Genomic DNA, 16,527 nt, shown 5'->3' with positions numbered 1-16,527 from the left:
TACACACACACATATATACATATATATATATATATATATATATATATGTAGATCTTTGGTTATTCGGGTTTTCTCCATAAATTGGAAGTGTCTTGGCGACGTTTCGATGAAGTCTCATTCGTCATCTTCAGGCTGGTGTTTACAGCTTCGTCCTTCTAGGAGCACGAAGCTGTAAACACCAGCCTGAAGATGACAAATGAGACTGTCAAAACATTGACAAGACATCTCCAATTTTATGTGGGAGAAAACCCGAATAACCAAAGACCTACATACAAACACCCACGAAAACCTCAGAAAATATATATAAATAAATAAATACATACATACATACATACATACATAGATAGAAAGAGAGATTTATACACAGAATAATAAAGTTGGAAGGGATCTTGGAGGTCTTCTAGTTCAACCCCCTGCTCAAGGCAGGAGACCTCCATACTAACCCAGACAAATGGTTGTCCAGTGATGAAGTACACACAACTTCTGAAGGCAAGGCTGGTTGATTGTTCTCACTGTCAGGAAATTTCTCCTTAGTTATAGATAGATGATGGATGGATAGGGGGAGAGAGAGAGAGAGAGAGAGAGAGAGAGAGAGAGAGAGAGAGAGAGAGAGAGAGAGATTCATTTGTACTATTTGATGCAGGATGGAACATAGTTGTAGATAGGATAAGAGCAAAGAAAGGCAAATGAAATAAACAGAAATTGCAGCAAGCAAGAAAACCAACTCAAATACCCATTTAGATTTGATCTCCTTGATTAGTGAAATCAAGATACCAATTTTCCAGACACAAAAAACTTCATTATAATTCCTATCAGACTACAAGAAAACAGCACGCTCCAATTATGTTGTAAGGTTCACTTTTTAAGATGTCATTCACTTTTAATGCAAAGCAAGTGACTAGAAGGTGACTGCTTTGTATTAAAAGTGTAGATAAGAGCAACTAAGACAATTAAAGGCCTGGAGGCTAAAATATATGAAGAACAGTTGCAGGAATGGGTTATGGCCAGTCTAGAGAAAAGAAGAATTGGGGAGACATGATAGCAGTCTTCCAGTATTTGAGGGGCTGCCACAAAGAGGAAGGGGGTCAACTTATTTTCCAAAGCACCAGAAGGCAGAACAAGGAACAATGAATGGGAACTAATCAAGAAGAGATGCAACCTGGAATTGAGGAGGAGCTTCCTAACAGTGAGGACAATTAACCAGTGGAACCAGCTTGTCTTCAGAAGTTATGGGTCCTCCATCACTGGAGGTTTTTAAAGAAAAGACTGCACAGCCACTTGTCTGAAATGGTGAACCTATGGCACGCATGACCAAAGTGGCATGCAGAGCCATGTCACCAGGCATGTGCGGCATCACCTGTTCCTCTTCCGGGTTTCTGGCACACATGCACACACAACGATCAGCACTTGGTTCTGCCCGCACACCTGCTGTCTCCCTTTTGAGCCCTCAGTGCCAAAAAGGTTCTGGCATAAGATCTCCTGCTTGAGAACGGGGTTGGACTAGAAGACCTCCAAGGTCTCTTCCAGTTCTATTCCAATTATTATTATTAACGTGACTGCTTTGCATCAGTTATACTGTGCCTGAAAAAACACTTTTCTCTATATATTTGAACAAGGACTTTATGGCAGAAAATTTCACCTGGAAATTGCTTTATTAGAAAGGATATGCCAGTTTAGAATAGAATAGAACAACAGAGGTGGAAGGGGCTTTGGAGGTCTTCTAGTCCAACCCCCTGCTTAGGCAGGAAACCCTACACCACTTCAGACAAATGATTATCCAATCTCTTCTTAAAAACTTCCAGTGTTGGAGCATTCACAACTTCTGGAGGCAAGTTGTTCCACTGATTAATTCTTCTAATTGTCAGGAAATTTCTCTTTAGTTCTAAGTTGCATCTCTCCTTGATTAGTTTCCACCCATTGCTTCTTGTTCTACCCTCAGGTGCTTTGGTGAATAGTTTGATTCCCTCTTCTTTGTGGCAACCCCTGAGTTATTGGAACACTGCTATCATGTCTCCCCTAGTCCTTCTTTTCATTAAACTAGACATACCCAGTTCCTGCAACTGTTCTTCATATGTTTTAGCCTCCAGTCCCCTAATCATCTTTGTTGCTCTTCTCTGCAGTTTTTCTAGAGTCTCAAATCTTTTTTACATCATGGCAACCAAAACTGAATGCAGTATTCCAAGTGTGGCTTACCAAGGCATTATAAAGTGGTATTAACACTTCACGTGATCTTAATTCTATCCCTCTGCTTATACAGCCTAGAACTGTATTGGCTTTTTGGCAGCTGCTGCACAATGCTGGCTCATATTTAAATGGCTGTCCACTAGGACTCCAAGATCCCTCTGACAGTTACTCATATTGAGCAAGGTACCACATATACTGTACCTGTGCATTTTGTTTTTATTGCCTAAATGTAGAACCATACTTTTTTCACCATTGAATTTCATTTTGTTATATATTTTGCCCAATGTTCAAGTCTGTCAAGATCCTTCTGTATCTTGAGCCTATCTTCTGGAGTGTTGGCTATTCCTGCCAGCTTGGTGTCATCTGCAAATTTGATGAGTTCCCCATCTATCCCCTCGTCCAAGTCACTGATGAAGATATTGAAGAGTAATGGGCCTAAAACAGAGCCTGGGGGTACTCCACTGCATACTTCCCTCCATGTGGATGCAGTTCCATTGAGGACTACATGTTGAGTGTGGTTGGTCAGCCAGTCACATATCCATCTGGTGGTGATTCTGTCTAACCCACATTTTTTTACTTTATCTAGTAGTAGGTTATGGCCTATTATATCAAATATCTTACTGAAGTCCAGGTAAATTATATCGACAGTCCACTAATTTTGTCACTTTGTCAAAGAATGCAGTGAGATTAGTCTGGCATGATCTGTTTTTGACAAACCTATGTTGGCTTTTGGTTATTACTTTGTTTGCTTCTAGATGTTCGGTGATTCGTTGCTTGATTATCTTTTCCAGAATCTTCCCAGGTATTGTGATCAGGCTGATAGGTCTGTAGTTTCCTGGCTCTATTTTGTTATCCTTTTTTGAAGATGGGAACTACATCAGCTCTTTTCCAATCCTCTGGCAGTTCCCCAGTGCTCCAGGATCTTTGAAAAATATAGTTCAGTGGTTCTGAGATCTCGTCTGCCAGTTCCTTCAGAACCTTGGTGTAATGTATTTGAATTTTAGGAGGGAAAATTGGGCGGGAAAATACACGTTGCTGATTGGTTGATGCCTCAGCCTAAATACTATATAAAGAGAGGGTTTTGCCTGTTGGCTTTTGCTGGGATTCACAATAAACTAAAGAGCTGTTGTCACTTGCATCATCTCCTGCCTCTTCATTGCCCAAACGCAACACTTGGGGTATAAATCGTCCTGGTGATTTGATACCCTTGTCATCTAGGGTAGACAAGGGTTCACTTACCATTTTCTTCCCTATTTTAACTTGTGTTCCTAATCTGTCTTTTGTTGTGCTGTTTTTGATAGGTTGGGCTGTTTTTTCCCTTTGTGTAAAGATAGATGCAAAAAATGAGTTAAATAGTTCTGCTTTCTCTGTTGCTTGTCACCTTCTTGCCACTTTCTCCCAGCAATGGACCAATTGTTTCCTTGACTTTTTTCTTGTTTTTAACATGTTGGAAGAAGCTTTTTTTTGTTATTTTTTACTTTTTTTTTTTTTATTCAAAAAGTTTTACAAAATTTTTTTCCCCCTTTCCCCCCCTCTTCCCCCCTCCTTTCGCAACCCCCCTCCCCCCCCCGACTTCCCGGAACGAGCACAAGGTATAGTTAAAAATAAAACAAACATATGCTAAAAAATTTTCGTCCCAACTTAATTATACCCCTACAATCATCAATTCCTAACTTCCCCCAAAAGCAATCAAAAATAATACATCATAATCATTCAAAAACAGTCTGATAACTCTTAGTCTGATATCTACGTTGAATATAGTCAATCCATTTTTTCCATTCCTTTAAGTATCTTTCTTGCGTATTGTCTTTCAAAAAGGCTGATATCTTCGCCATCTCAGCCAAATTGGCAACTTTCAATATCCATTCTTCTATTGTTGGTACTTCTTTTTTCTTCCAATATTGTCCTATTAGTAATCTTGCTGCAGTTATTAGATTTAAAATCAATTTAGTCTCAATTACTGTACAATCCGTAATAATTCCCAACAAGAAAAATTGCAGCAGGAACTTTATCTTCTTTTTCAAAACATTTTGTAAAATCCACCAAATTTTTATCCAAAATGATTATTTTTTACTTTTTATCGTATAGTTTAGATGTATATTTTTCCATTTTCTCTCAAAAAGGAATAAACTGACTTTAAGGCTGTTTGCATATCATGCCAAGTTGCAAAAATTCACTTTCATCAGCAGATGGCGCTCTTTACTTCACTCTGCTGTAACAAGTCATTCTAAAATGTATTCCCCTTGAATATTTTGAGGGGTCAAGCTTCAGCAAGAAATCTTTTCTCACCCAGATGACACATCATTCACCGTTTCTCTCCTCCTGCACAAACTTATGGTTTCAGGATGTTCCCCAGCTTCATGACAGCCATTTTGACTGCCACTGCTCCTAGTCTTCAGATGAGGGGGTTTTCTGAGTCAGGGAGGGGAGATGCGGTTCCCCTCAACCTGCAAGGCAGTCCCCCTTTGCTTCACCATCCTTCCAGGGTGGCTATGGCTTTGAATGAAGCCCCCGACAGGGAGAGCTTGGAAGGGGCTGCGGAGCTCATGGACCTCACTTCTGAAGGCACCAGAAGTTCAACCGGAAGTCTCACTGAATGGAATTCTTAATAATGAACTCAAGTATATTCTCCTCTAGGGATGCGGTGGCTCAGGGGCTAGGATGTTGAGCTTGTCTATCGAAAGGTCGGCAGCTCAGCGGTTTGAATCCCTAGTACTGCCGTGTAATGGGGTGAGCTTCCATTACTTGTCCCAGCTTCTGCCAACCTAGCAGTTTCAAAAGCACGTAAAAATGCAAGTAGAAAAAATAGGGACCACCTTTGGTGGGAAGGTAACAGCGTTCCATCCACCTTTGGCATTGAGTCATACCGGCCACATGACCATGGAGACATCTCCGGACAGCGCTGGCTCTTCGGCTTTGAAACGGAGATGAGCACCGCCCCCTAGAGTCAGCAGCGACTAGCACGTATATGTGAGGGGAACCTTTACCTTATATTCTCCTCCACACACTGAAGCAATGACAGGATGCATGGATCAACTGTCATGTGTTTCGTGTTGAATTTATGTTTTACCAACAAAGAAATAAAGGGAGACTAGCATAGATCTATTTCAAGCTATTTAGTTCTCTTTTTTAATTTTTTTTAATTTTTAACAAAGAAGAACAACAATACGTAACATACATTAACATAGAACCTATGTTCCTTCTTCACATCAGCTTCGTTTCCTTATTCCTCTCCTTTTTACATCCTTATTCCCCCTTCTCTTTTCGTTTAATTAAGGTTTTCTTTTTTGACCCATTCTCTCTTATTTCTTTTTTCCTTCTATCCTTTCTATCCTTCTGACTATTTAGTTTCTTTCATACCTTGCCATTATATCTACATGTATATATAAGCTTTTCACCTTTTTCATCATCTAGTATTTCTAGTCTCTAACCAATTCCCTAATGTTACATTCTAGCAGTTTTCTATAATCCTTTTTGATGTGGACCTTCTGTAAACATATCACATCTGCATCTATTTTTTTTTCAATTTGTTGAGGGTTTGGGCTCTCTTAGTATGTTTAAACCATTAATGTTTACTAAAAACACCTTTTCTTTTTTTATTTGTTCTGCCTTTTTTGTGCTTGTCTCTCTTACTCGCCTCCTTCCTTCTCCTTCTCTTTCTATCTGCTCTTTTTCTTGTCTCTTTTATATTTCTCTTTTTTGTTCTATTTCCACTAGAATCTCTCTGTCTTGACTTCTGCGTTCTAGTTCCCCCTTATTTTCCTGTTCTTCCTGTGCAAAGTGTTGTTCAAAAAAATCCTGCGCTTTTTCAATTGTGTCTACCTTATATTTTTTTGCCTGCCATGTTATGAGTATGCCTTCCGGTATTAGCCATCTAAACCTGACCTTATGTCTTGTTAATTGTGTTGTGAGAAATTGATATTATTATTATTATTATTATTATTATTATTATTATTATTATTATTATTATTATTATTATTATTAAATTCGATTTTTATACCGCCCTTCTCCCGAAGGACTCAGGGCGGTGTACAGCCAAAAGTAAAAACAGACAATACAATATACAATTTAAAATACAAATTAAAAAACTTATTTTATAATTGGCCTAAAAAACTTTAAAATATATAAAACTAAAACCCCATTAAAATTAATATTAAAAAATTTAAAATCGATAAAATTTAAGCCAGCCCCGCGCGAATGAAAAGATGTGTCTTCAGTTCGCGGCGGAAGGTCCGAAGGTCAGGTATTTGGCGTAAACCCGGGGGAAGCTCGTTCCAGAGGGTAGGAGCCCCCACAGAGAAGGACCTTCCCCTGGGGGCCGCCAGCCGACATTGCTTGGCGGACGGCACCCTGAGAAGTCCCTCTCTGTGAGAGCATACAGGTCGGTGGGAGGCATGCGGTATTGTTGTCTCTGGTCCCTTATTCTGCATGGTAATTGTTTTAATACTATATTTACCTTTATACAGTATATTATAGGTTCCTCTCTTATTTGTTTGCATATTTCATCTCTCATTGCTCTTTTAGTAAACCTTATATGTACCTCTCTTGCCTTTCTATGGCTTCTTGCATATGTTGTGTATACTCGGTAAGCTACATCCAATTCTCTTCTTATTTCTAATTTGTCTTTTCCTAAGGCTTCTGCTAATATCTCTGCCATTTTCTCTCCCAAGTCTTCATCCTTGTCTTTTGGAATATTTTGAAATCTTAAAAATAATGAAGCTTTTTCCATTTCCAGATGAGCAATTGACTCACTTAACTCATTATTTACTTGTAGGGCTTTCTGCTCCATCTTTTCTATTTTATTATCAACTTGCTCTATTTTGGATTCTACTTTTTGAATTCTGTGTTCATTTTCTAGCATTACTTGTTGAATATCACCAATTTTATCTTTCATGTGTTTAATTTCCTCCTTCATTTCACCAATTTCAGTCTTTAGTTCTTTATGTAACATTTTTGTTTCTTCGTGGTTTTTGGCTATTGCTTCTTGAGTTTTATTCATTATTTCCTGTAATGTTTGTAACATTATTTGCATGCTTTGAATGTTCATTGCCAGGTCTGATTTATCTTTGCCAGGCACAGTCATTATTGATTTTTGACTTGTAGGTGAAGCTATAATAGGTGAAGGGATTGTCGCTATTTTTTTACCTAGACAGAATCAATTGCTTAGCTAATCTATTTCCTCAGTGATAAACTAATGTTGGCTGGCTTTGCTGGCTGAGAAACTCTGGGAATTGAAGTCCACAATAAAATAAAATAATAAAATAAAATAAAATAATAAAATAAAATATTTGTGCAGCTTTCCGAGATTTGGTGTTTCTGTAGTGTTTCACTCTAACTACACAAACACACAAAATCTCAGAAAGCTGTATGTGGCATTTTGTCTGTGTGTGAGTTGTGTTGTGTGTGTGTAAAGTGTGAAAGTTGATTTTTGAGCTTTTTGTGGCTGTGTGAAGTGTGAAGTGCAGCTGCTTTTACATTGTGTGTGAGTCAGTTGTGTTGTGTTGTGTTGTGTTCTGTGTGTGTAAAGTGTAAAAGTTGGTTTTTGGTACCTCTTATTGTTTTTTATACTTTGTTTATTATTTTTATTATTTATTGTTATTGGCCACGCCCACCCAGTCATCTGACCACCAAGCCATGCCTGCCAATTAAGCCACACCCACAGGTAGGGGAAATTTTTAGATTTCACCCCTGCCTTTCTTCCCCCACACTTGTCTAATATACTGTGTGTTATTAACACTTACTTATGTATTTTTTATATATATATATATATATATATATATATATATATATATATATATATATATATATATATATATATATATATATATATATATATATATACACACACATGTCTTTGGTTGTTGGGTTTTCTCCGTGTAAAATTGGAAGTGTCTTGGCGATGTTTCGAAGTCTCATTCGTCATCTTCAGGCTTCAGCTTCGTGCTTCTGGGAGCAATGTGTGACTGCAGCTGTTTCTTACATTCTTACATTGCTCCCAGAAGCACGAGCTGAAGCCTGAAGATGACGAATGAGACTTCGTCGAAACGTCACCAAGACACTTCCCAGACGGAGCTAAATAACCAGACCTATAAACACCATGAAAACCTCAGAAAACATATATATATATATATATATATATATATATATATATTTGTTTTCTGAGGTTTTCCTGTTGTTTATATAGGTCTTTGGTTGTTGGGTTTTCTCCCGTGTAAAATTGGAAGTGTCTTGGCGACGTTTCGACAAAGTCTCATTCGTCATCTTCAGGCTTCAACGTGCTTCTGGGAGCAATGTGTGATCGCAGCTGTTTCTTCCTTTTAACTGCTAGTGGGGGTTTGAACTGATTGGGTGGGAGCTTGGCTGTGCTCTGATTGGATGGGGGTTTTCTGTGCTCTGATTGGCTGGGGGTGTGTCCTGTGTTGGTGGGGGCTTGGTTGTGCTCAGTCTATTGTCTTATTGACAAACGAGTCCCTAACACGAGGAATGACACCAGACCCACACTCACAAGGTCCACACAGGATGTCACCACCGCACATCCACCCAGAAAGCAGACCCAAACCCACACTGATCATAAAGCATGACCAAGGACCAGAAGCCAGACCGCAGCTGCAACATTAGCCATTTCAAACCCCTCCAATCCATTCATGCAGCAGACTGACACCCACTATGAAGATGTAGCACGACCACAAAGCCAAACAACAGCTATGCAGCTCACCAGCTCAAATCCCCCTGCAGCACAGACTAGACTGAGCACAACCAAGCCCCCACCAACACAGGACACACCCCCAGCCAATCAGAGCACAGAAAAACCCCCATCCAATCAGAGCACAGCCAAGCTCCCACCCAATCAGTTCAAACCCCCACTAGCAGTTAAAAGGAAGAAACAGCTGCGATCACACATTGCTCCCAGAAGCACGAAGCTGAAGCCTGAAGATGACGAATGAGACTTCGTCGAAACGTCACCAAGACACTTCCAATTTTACGGAGAAAACCCGCACACCCAAAGACATATATATATATATATATATATATATATATATATATATATATATATATATATATATATATATATATATATATAATTCTTAATCACCTTATATAATGCATATATTTATACAATTCTATTTTTTTATACTCCTCTTAATTTCTTGAATTACCTTTAACTATATTTCTTTACTGACCATAAATATAAATATATAGAGCTGTCGATATAAGTCCAATATTATTCCAGTTGTTCCAATAATCAACTTAATTCAGTTCGATAGTTCATTCAGTTCCATTTGGTTTATCATCTGTATCTTTTTTTTAAATCCTAGGAGTTGCGATATTGCACCAGTCTTATTTCCAATTTCCTCTTCAAACTCCACTTTAAATATGTCCACAATTCCACCAGAAGGTTCCTTATATTTCTTCTTCTGCTTCTTCTCTTTTTGTTTCCCCCTCCTTTCTATAAGTCCAATCAATCTACTCTTCTGTTTTACACAAGTGTTTGTCCATCAAAGTTCAAATTTCACAAATCCTTTGTCTTGCCAAATTATATTTCATTAGCCAGTATTTTTAGTCTCTATTTTCCAGTTCAAATTTAAATCTTTAGTTGTAATAAGTCCTTATTTATATTTTCAAATTCTCTTCATCTCCTTTTATTATCTCTGCTCATTTCCTTTAAGTCTCTCACTCACCAATCATTGCATTTTGTGGATTTCAGTCTGGGCCCCACTGCTGCACACTGTTCTCAGTCTCTTTTATCTCTCCGATCTGCAGTTTACTCCATTATAGCCGCCTTTCCAGACTCACTGTGTCACTCTCTCTGCCTTTTCTCTTCCGCACCTTCTCTATCACACGCCTCTACTCTTCTTCTGGGGTTTTTCCCTCTATCGAATGAAGCTGTTGCTTTTCACTCTTTGCTTCCCACTTTTGCAGCTGTCATCGCTCTAGGCTGGCCATAAAGACCGACTTCCTCTCCACCAGTTTAAGAGTGCTGCTCCTGGTTGCTCGGGTGGTTGCTTTCCACCTCCAGCACCTACGGAGCTTCCTCTTTAGTTTATCCATCTCTCCAAGATCGATAATGCCCTAAAAGCGGGCTCTTAGTGAAGATTTTTCAGGATTTAGGGACAGAGATCTATTCCCTCACTCCTGCTCCATGATGATCATTGCCGGAAGTCCCAAGCTATTTAGTTCTCATCAGCTAGCCATGCCCTTCTGGGATTCGAATCTGGGTTACTTGCATATTAGGTAGATGTATTAACCTCTAAGCTATGTACTCTCCTCCCTTTGTTGGCTATACCAGGGGAAAGATTAAGTGTTTTTTTTTGTCAGGGCAACCTGGTCTACCCAATTATGGGAAATGCAAGCAGTATGCTCAATCCCATAATTGGGTAGAATAGTTGCTTCAAGTCAACAGAGTTCCTTCAAGTCAACAGAGATCTTCTTGCTTCACTGGAAATGGGCAGCAGAGGAAAAATAACAACTACATATTGCAGAGATAAGATGCGCCTGAAGGAGAAGAAATTATACTCTCAAGGAGGCTTTTGCTGCCCTTAGCAATAGTCAACCAGGAGGGGTTGGTTGACATAAGCTTCCCACTGCATTTGATCATCAAAGATCATCATGTATCCAGCCAGGCTAAAGGGGACAGAAGGCTAAGACATACGATGAACGGTTGCAGGAACTGGGCATGGCTAGTCTAGTGAAGAGGAGGACCAGGGGGGACATGAGAGCAGTCTTCCAATACTTGAGGGCTGCCACAGAGAGGAGGAAGGGGGTCAAGCTCTTTTCCAAAGCACCTGAAGGCCAGGCAAGGAATAAAGGATGGAAACTGATTAAGGAGAGACTCAACCTAGAAATGAGGAGGAACTTTCTGACAGTGAGAAGTTGTGGGAGCTTCATCACTTGAGACTTTCAAGAAAAGATTGGACTGCCATTTGTCAGAAATGTTGTAGGGTCTCTTGCTTGAGCAGGGGGTTGGACTAGATGACCTATAAGGTCCCTTCCAACTCTATTAATCTGTTAAAGTGGTCCAAGAAAATTACTGACTTTCTCCTTTCTCAACTTCTCCCCCCCCCCGCCCCCCAATATCTTAGGTCACTTCATGCCTGGTGACTTTACAGCATCTTCTGGAATCATCCGACCATCATTGTACCAAACTATCAGTAGGCTTTATATCAATTTAGTGAGGACTGACTGATATTGTAATGATTTTCTAAGATACCAGTGAGGATGGCCTTAATGTTAAAAATTGCAGATTTTTGCAGAAAAAAATCTATTCCACATACCAGTAATCTTGAGATGGGGAAAGAAGACTAAAGGGAGGTTCAAGGCAAAAGCATGCCAGCTACTCTTTCTGGGAGAGAGAAGAAACTTTTGTGACTTCCTCACTATATTATTGTAGCCCAGTCCAGTAAGTCTGTTCCCATTGTAGAAATGGAAATTGAGCCCTTAATACAGAAACATCCTGACTGTCCTTTGGAGGGACAGAAACTGAAGTCGAAGCTGAAATATTTTGGCCACCAAATGAGAAGTGAGGACTTTTTGGAGAAGACCCTGATATTGGGAAAGACTGAAGGCAAAAGGAGGAGGGGAAGGTAGAAGAATTAGAGGTTAGATAGTGTTATCAATGCAATGAACATTTGGGCAAATTCTGGGAGACAGTGGGAGGACAGGGAGGCCTGGCATGCTGTGGTCTGTGCTGGGAGTCCCTAACAGTCAGATACAACTTGGAGACTGAACAACAATAACAAAATATTGAAACTGCCATGTTGAAAATATGACTTATCTGGGAAGAGTTTGATCTCAGAATATAACATTCAACATAATTCAAGGATGTCTGTGTCTGGCTATATGTGTCCATGATTGATGTTTCAAGTGATCCTTTTATAATCTGTGAATTCCTAATATATGAAGCCTGAAGATGACGCCTGAAGATGAAGCTGAAGCCTGAAGATGACGAATGAGACTTCGTTGAAATGTCGCCAAGACACTTCCAATTTTACACGGGAGAAATCCGGAACAACCAAAGACCTACAAAACTATAACAATATCATCCAAATTTGATAGAAACTGCATGGAAAAGACCATTTTATATGAGTTTATTGACAAATAGTTTCGAAGAGACATTTGTTCGGCAGGCTGAGGCAAAGAGGCAGTCCCGGAACCAGCGAAATCTGGGGGCTGGGCAGGGGACAGAATCTGCCCTCCATGTGGAAGGGATTGCTACTCTCGAATTGGCCTTTTTAGCCACACTAGATGCTGTTTCCAGGGCACGATACCAGAGTCTTTTGAGACTGAAGGATGCTAATAGATGACAAATAATAAAGAAGAGATTAACAGCAGCTTTAACTCAACACTGCAAATGAGGTGGAATATACAGGGAATTAAATCCAGGGGTTATTTTAGAGTAAAGTAATGAAAGCACCATTTCCATGTAATCCACAATCAGATCCTACTGAACTGGATTCCCACATCCATTCCTTTTTGATAGCAGATCTAGGCTGCAAAGATGAGCTTGATGTATGTATTTTAAGGTATTTTCTGTGCAATGCAGAAAATCAATGGGCCTTCACTTCAACACTCTTATTATAATAAAGATGTTTCATCTGGAACTGCAGAGTTTCTGGAACCTTCAATTTGTGTCCTCTTTGAGATCCAGAGAAGAGCAAAATAAAATAAAATTAGCAGATGCTAATTACATCTAAGACACTAAGAATGGCTGATTGGTGCCTTTGAAGTGTGCTGCTGGTTTAAATCACTGCATACACCATTGGCAGCCAGAGTAACTAACAGAGAGACATTCAATCCTATAAATCCAGAGACATCACTAAAAGCCAAAATCATAAGACTACGTCTGATTTAATTTGTCCATGTCGTGTGTGCAAATTCATTGGAGAAGGCAAGAAGACCAGGAATGGTTAGCAGAACAAGAAGGGGCAAGCAAAGAATGCCCTGGCTCGATAACATCAAATCTGATACAAGTTGAACATCCAACAACTGAAAGAAGCTGTGATTGACAAGGTAGCATGGAGAGCACTTGCCTATCAAGTCGCCCAGAGTCGGACATGACTGAATGGTTAACACAACAGCAACAAGTTCCATCATACCAAGTCCAAGTCCAACCACTGTTCTGTAATCAACTCAGCTCAAACTGCGCCAGGCCAGCTTGCTATAGTTCTTAAAGGAAGTAATGATAGGAAGTATCCAAATTTAGAGATGGGAGGAATAAAATTCATTTTTAAAAACAGAATAATAAATAAATAAAATAAATAAATAAATAAATAAAATAATATAAATAAATAAATAAGCGCACAAATGTGCCTACCGTTCCTGTCCTATTGTTTCTTCATATATATATATATATATATATATATATATATATATATATATATATATATATATATATATATATATATATATATATATATATATATTTGTTTTCTGAGGTTTTCACGGGTGTTTGTATGTAGGTCTTTGGTTGTTCGGGTTTTCTCCCGTGTAAAATTGGAAATGTCTTGGCAACGTTTCAACGAAGTCTCATTCGTCATCTTCAGGCTTCAGCTTCGTGCTTCTGGGAGCAATGTGTGATCGCAGCTGTTTCTTCCTTTTAACTGCTAGTGGGGGTTTGAACTGATTGGGTGGGAGCTTGGCTGTGCTCTGATTGGATGGAGGTTTTTTTGTGCTCTGATTGGCTGGGGGTGTGTCCTGTTTGGGTGGGGGCTTGGTTGTGCTCAATTTAGTCTGTGTTGCAGGGGGATTTGAGCTGGTGAGCTGCATAGCTGTTGTTTGGCTTTGTGGTGGTGCTACATCTTCATAGTGGGTGTCAGTCTGCTGCATGTATGGATTGGAGGGGTTTGAAATGGCTAATGTTGCAGCTGCGGTCTGGCTTCTGGTCCTTGGTCATGCTTCATGATCAGTGTGGGTTTGGGTCTGCTTTCTGGGTGGATGTGCGGTGGTGACATCCTGTGTGGACCTCGTGAGTGTGGGTCTGGTGTCATTCCTCGTGTTAGGGACTCGTTTGTCAATAAGGGCGGGTTTCCAAATGGCTGGTAGGCGGGAGGTATCATCTCGTTTGTTCATGCTGTGTGGGCATTTTTCTATCTCAATGGCTTCTCTGATTATTCTGTTGTTAAAGTGTTCAGTTTTGGCGATAGTTCTGGTCTTTTTAAAGTCAAACTGACACCCACTATGAAGATGTAGCACCACCACAAAGCCAAACAACAGCTATGCAGCTCACCAGCTCAAATCCCCCTGCAACACAGACTAAATTGAGCACAACCAAGCCCCCACCCAAACAGGACACACCCCCAGACAATCAGAGCACAAAAAAACCTCCATCCAATCAGAGCACAGCCAAGCTCCCACCCAATCAGTTCAAACCCCCACTAGCAGTTAAAAGGAAGAAACAGCTGCGATCACACATTGCTCCCAGAAGCACGAAGCTGAAGCCTGAAGATGGCGAATGAGACTTCGTCGAAACGTTGCCAAGACATTTCCAATTTTACACCGGAGAAAACCCGAACAACCAAAGACCTATATATATACTATATATTATACATATATATATATACTATATATATATACTATATATATATACTATATATACTATATATATACTATATATATATATATATGCTTATACCTCCTTATATTTACTCATATATGTGTTTATATACTATATAATCTTTTTGTATGATACCTACATATATTGTTGTGGCAAAATAAAATAAATAAATAAATAAAAAATAAATAAATAACAGATTTGTGTATTTTCCCCATCTCTTTCAGTCCAAAATATCATTGGGCAAAAATTTTAGGCACCACATTAGTCTGTCTTTGCTTTCCAGTTAAAACTAGAAAGGTACATCCGGTATTGCTTTCATCTTCGTTTTTCATTGTCCTTGGTTGTGTTTAACCTTCTAATAAACTTTGATTGTAAGAGAGGGAAGTTGGAAACCAAGCAAATATTCAATGACCGCACCATCCATCATAATGCCAGATGGGATAATATTTATTAGACAGGCAAATGATTAGTTCCAAAGTTCTCCAAAGAATTTGTTGGTAAAGTTCACGTCTAATGTCCTTCTGGTGACATATCTCAGGAAAACTCTTGGAAAACCACATGTACATCATGTTTAATAGCATTTGACAGTTGGCATGCAACATGAAAATCTCAGAGGTGATAATTCAGTTTGGTGGAACTTGGACAAACCAACTTTCTGAATCAAATGGGGACACTGAATTGAATTGTCCAGTCAAACGGGATGTCCACATGTGAATTTGAATCTTCCAGACACATTGGGGCTGGGAATAAAATAAAATAAAATAGATTGCCTAAAGGGATTAGACTTGTATGTCCCTAACAATCAATTTGTTTATTTTATGGCATCTTAGAAACCAGACAGCCTGGCATTATGAGTATGTATATACTCTGCAGTATGTTAGGTATATTACATATGGAACAGAAAGACTGATTCACTCTGAATTTATTCATAGTTTGAAGGTAACAATGCTATAGGATTCCACTCCAGCTCAGGCTGTTCTGTTCAGTGAGCTTCTATTAACATTACCATCATCTTATTTCAAGTTCTCTGAGCAACTGATACATGATATGACACTGACATACAGATTTATCAGTTCTATAGCTGCCCTAAACTGTTGGTTTAGTTGGAAGGGACCTTGCTTAATTCCTCTCCCCCGCCCCTCACCAAAATAAACTTAGATCTCTCCCTTGTCCTCTTCAGAAAGTTAAGGAAAGATGAAAGATCATGAAAGTTGAACAAGATCTGAAGAACTGCTATGCTGTGTCCTGAAATGGAGAGTGTGAAGCTCTTAGAGGAAAATTTGGAGTTTCCCCCTTAAAAATAGCTCTAAGAAGAAGAAAAATAGGTAGTTCAATAGGCAGGTTCATAGAAGCCAAGGCAAATTCTGACTCCAAGTATGGTGGGTTTCCATAAATTTCAAGAGCATGCAGACTTCATTTTGCATTGCGTCCTTTGGGTTTTTATGTACAACATACACACCGAGAGAAAACTTGTATGGAGCTGTTTAATGGTGCGTCAGATGCGTCTGAGAAGATGGTTACAAACAGGGTAAGGGGCTATAAATTCAAGGCACTGGTTGAAGTTGCTTTTCCCAGAAGGCTGGACAACGATAAGAGTTTTCATCCCTACGGCAGCAACTTTAGGATGTTCTGCATTCTAAATTAGATTTCAGCCAGACATAAATAATACAGTTGCAGTTATCATTTGGGAAATATTCCTTGACAGTTCCCTGTGAGAATGGATAACATGCTCTGGGATGCTGATCAATAATTTTAATCTGCATGTCTCCCTATTGCTAATAATTTTTTAGTAA

Source organism: Ahaetulla prasina, chromosome 6 (genome assembly GCF_028640845.1).
Source record: "Ahaetulla prasina isolate Xishuangbanna chromosome 6, ASM2864084v1, whole genome shotgun sequence".
NCBI classification, from domain to species: Eukaryota; Metazoa; Chordata; class Lepidosauria; order Squamata; family Colubridae; genus Ahaetulla; species Ahaetulla prasina.
The sequence above is the reverse complement of the archived record's forward strand: the minus strand, read 5'-3'. Positions refer to the sequence as shown.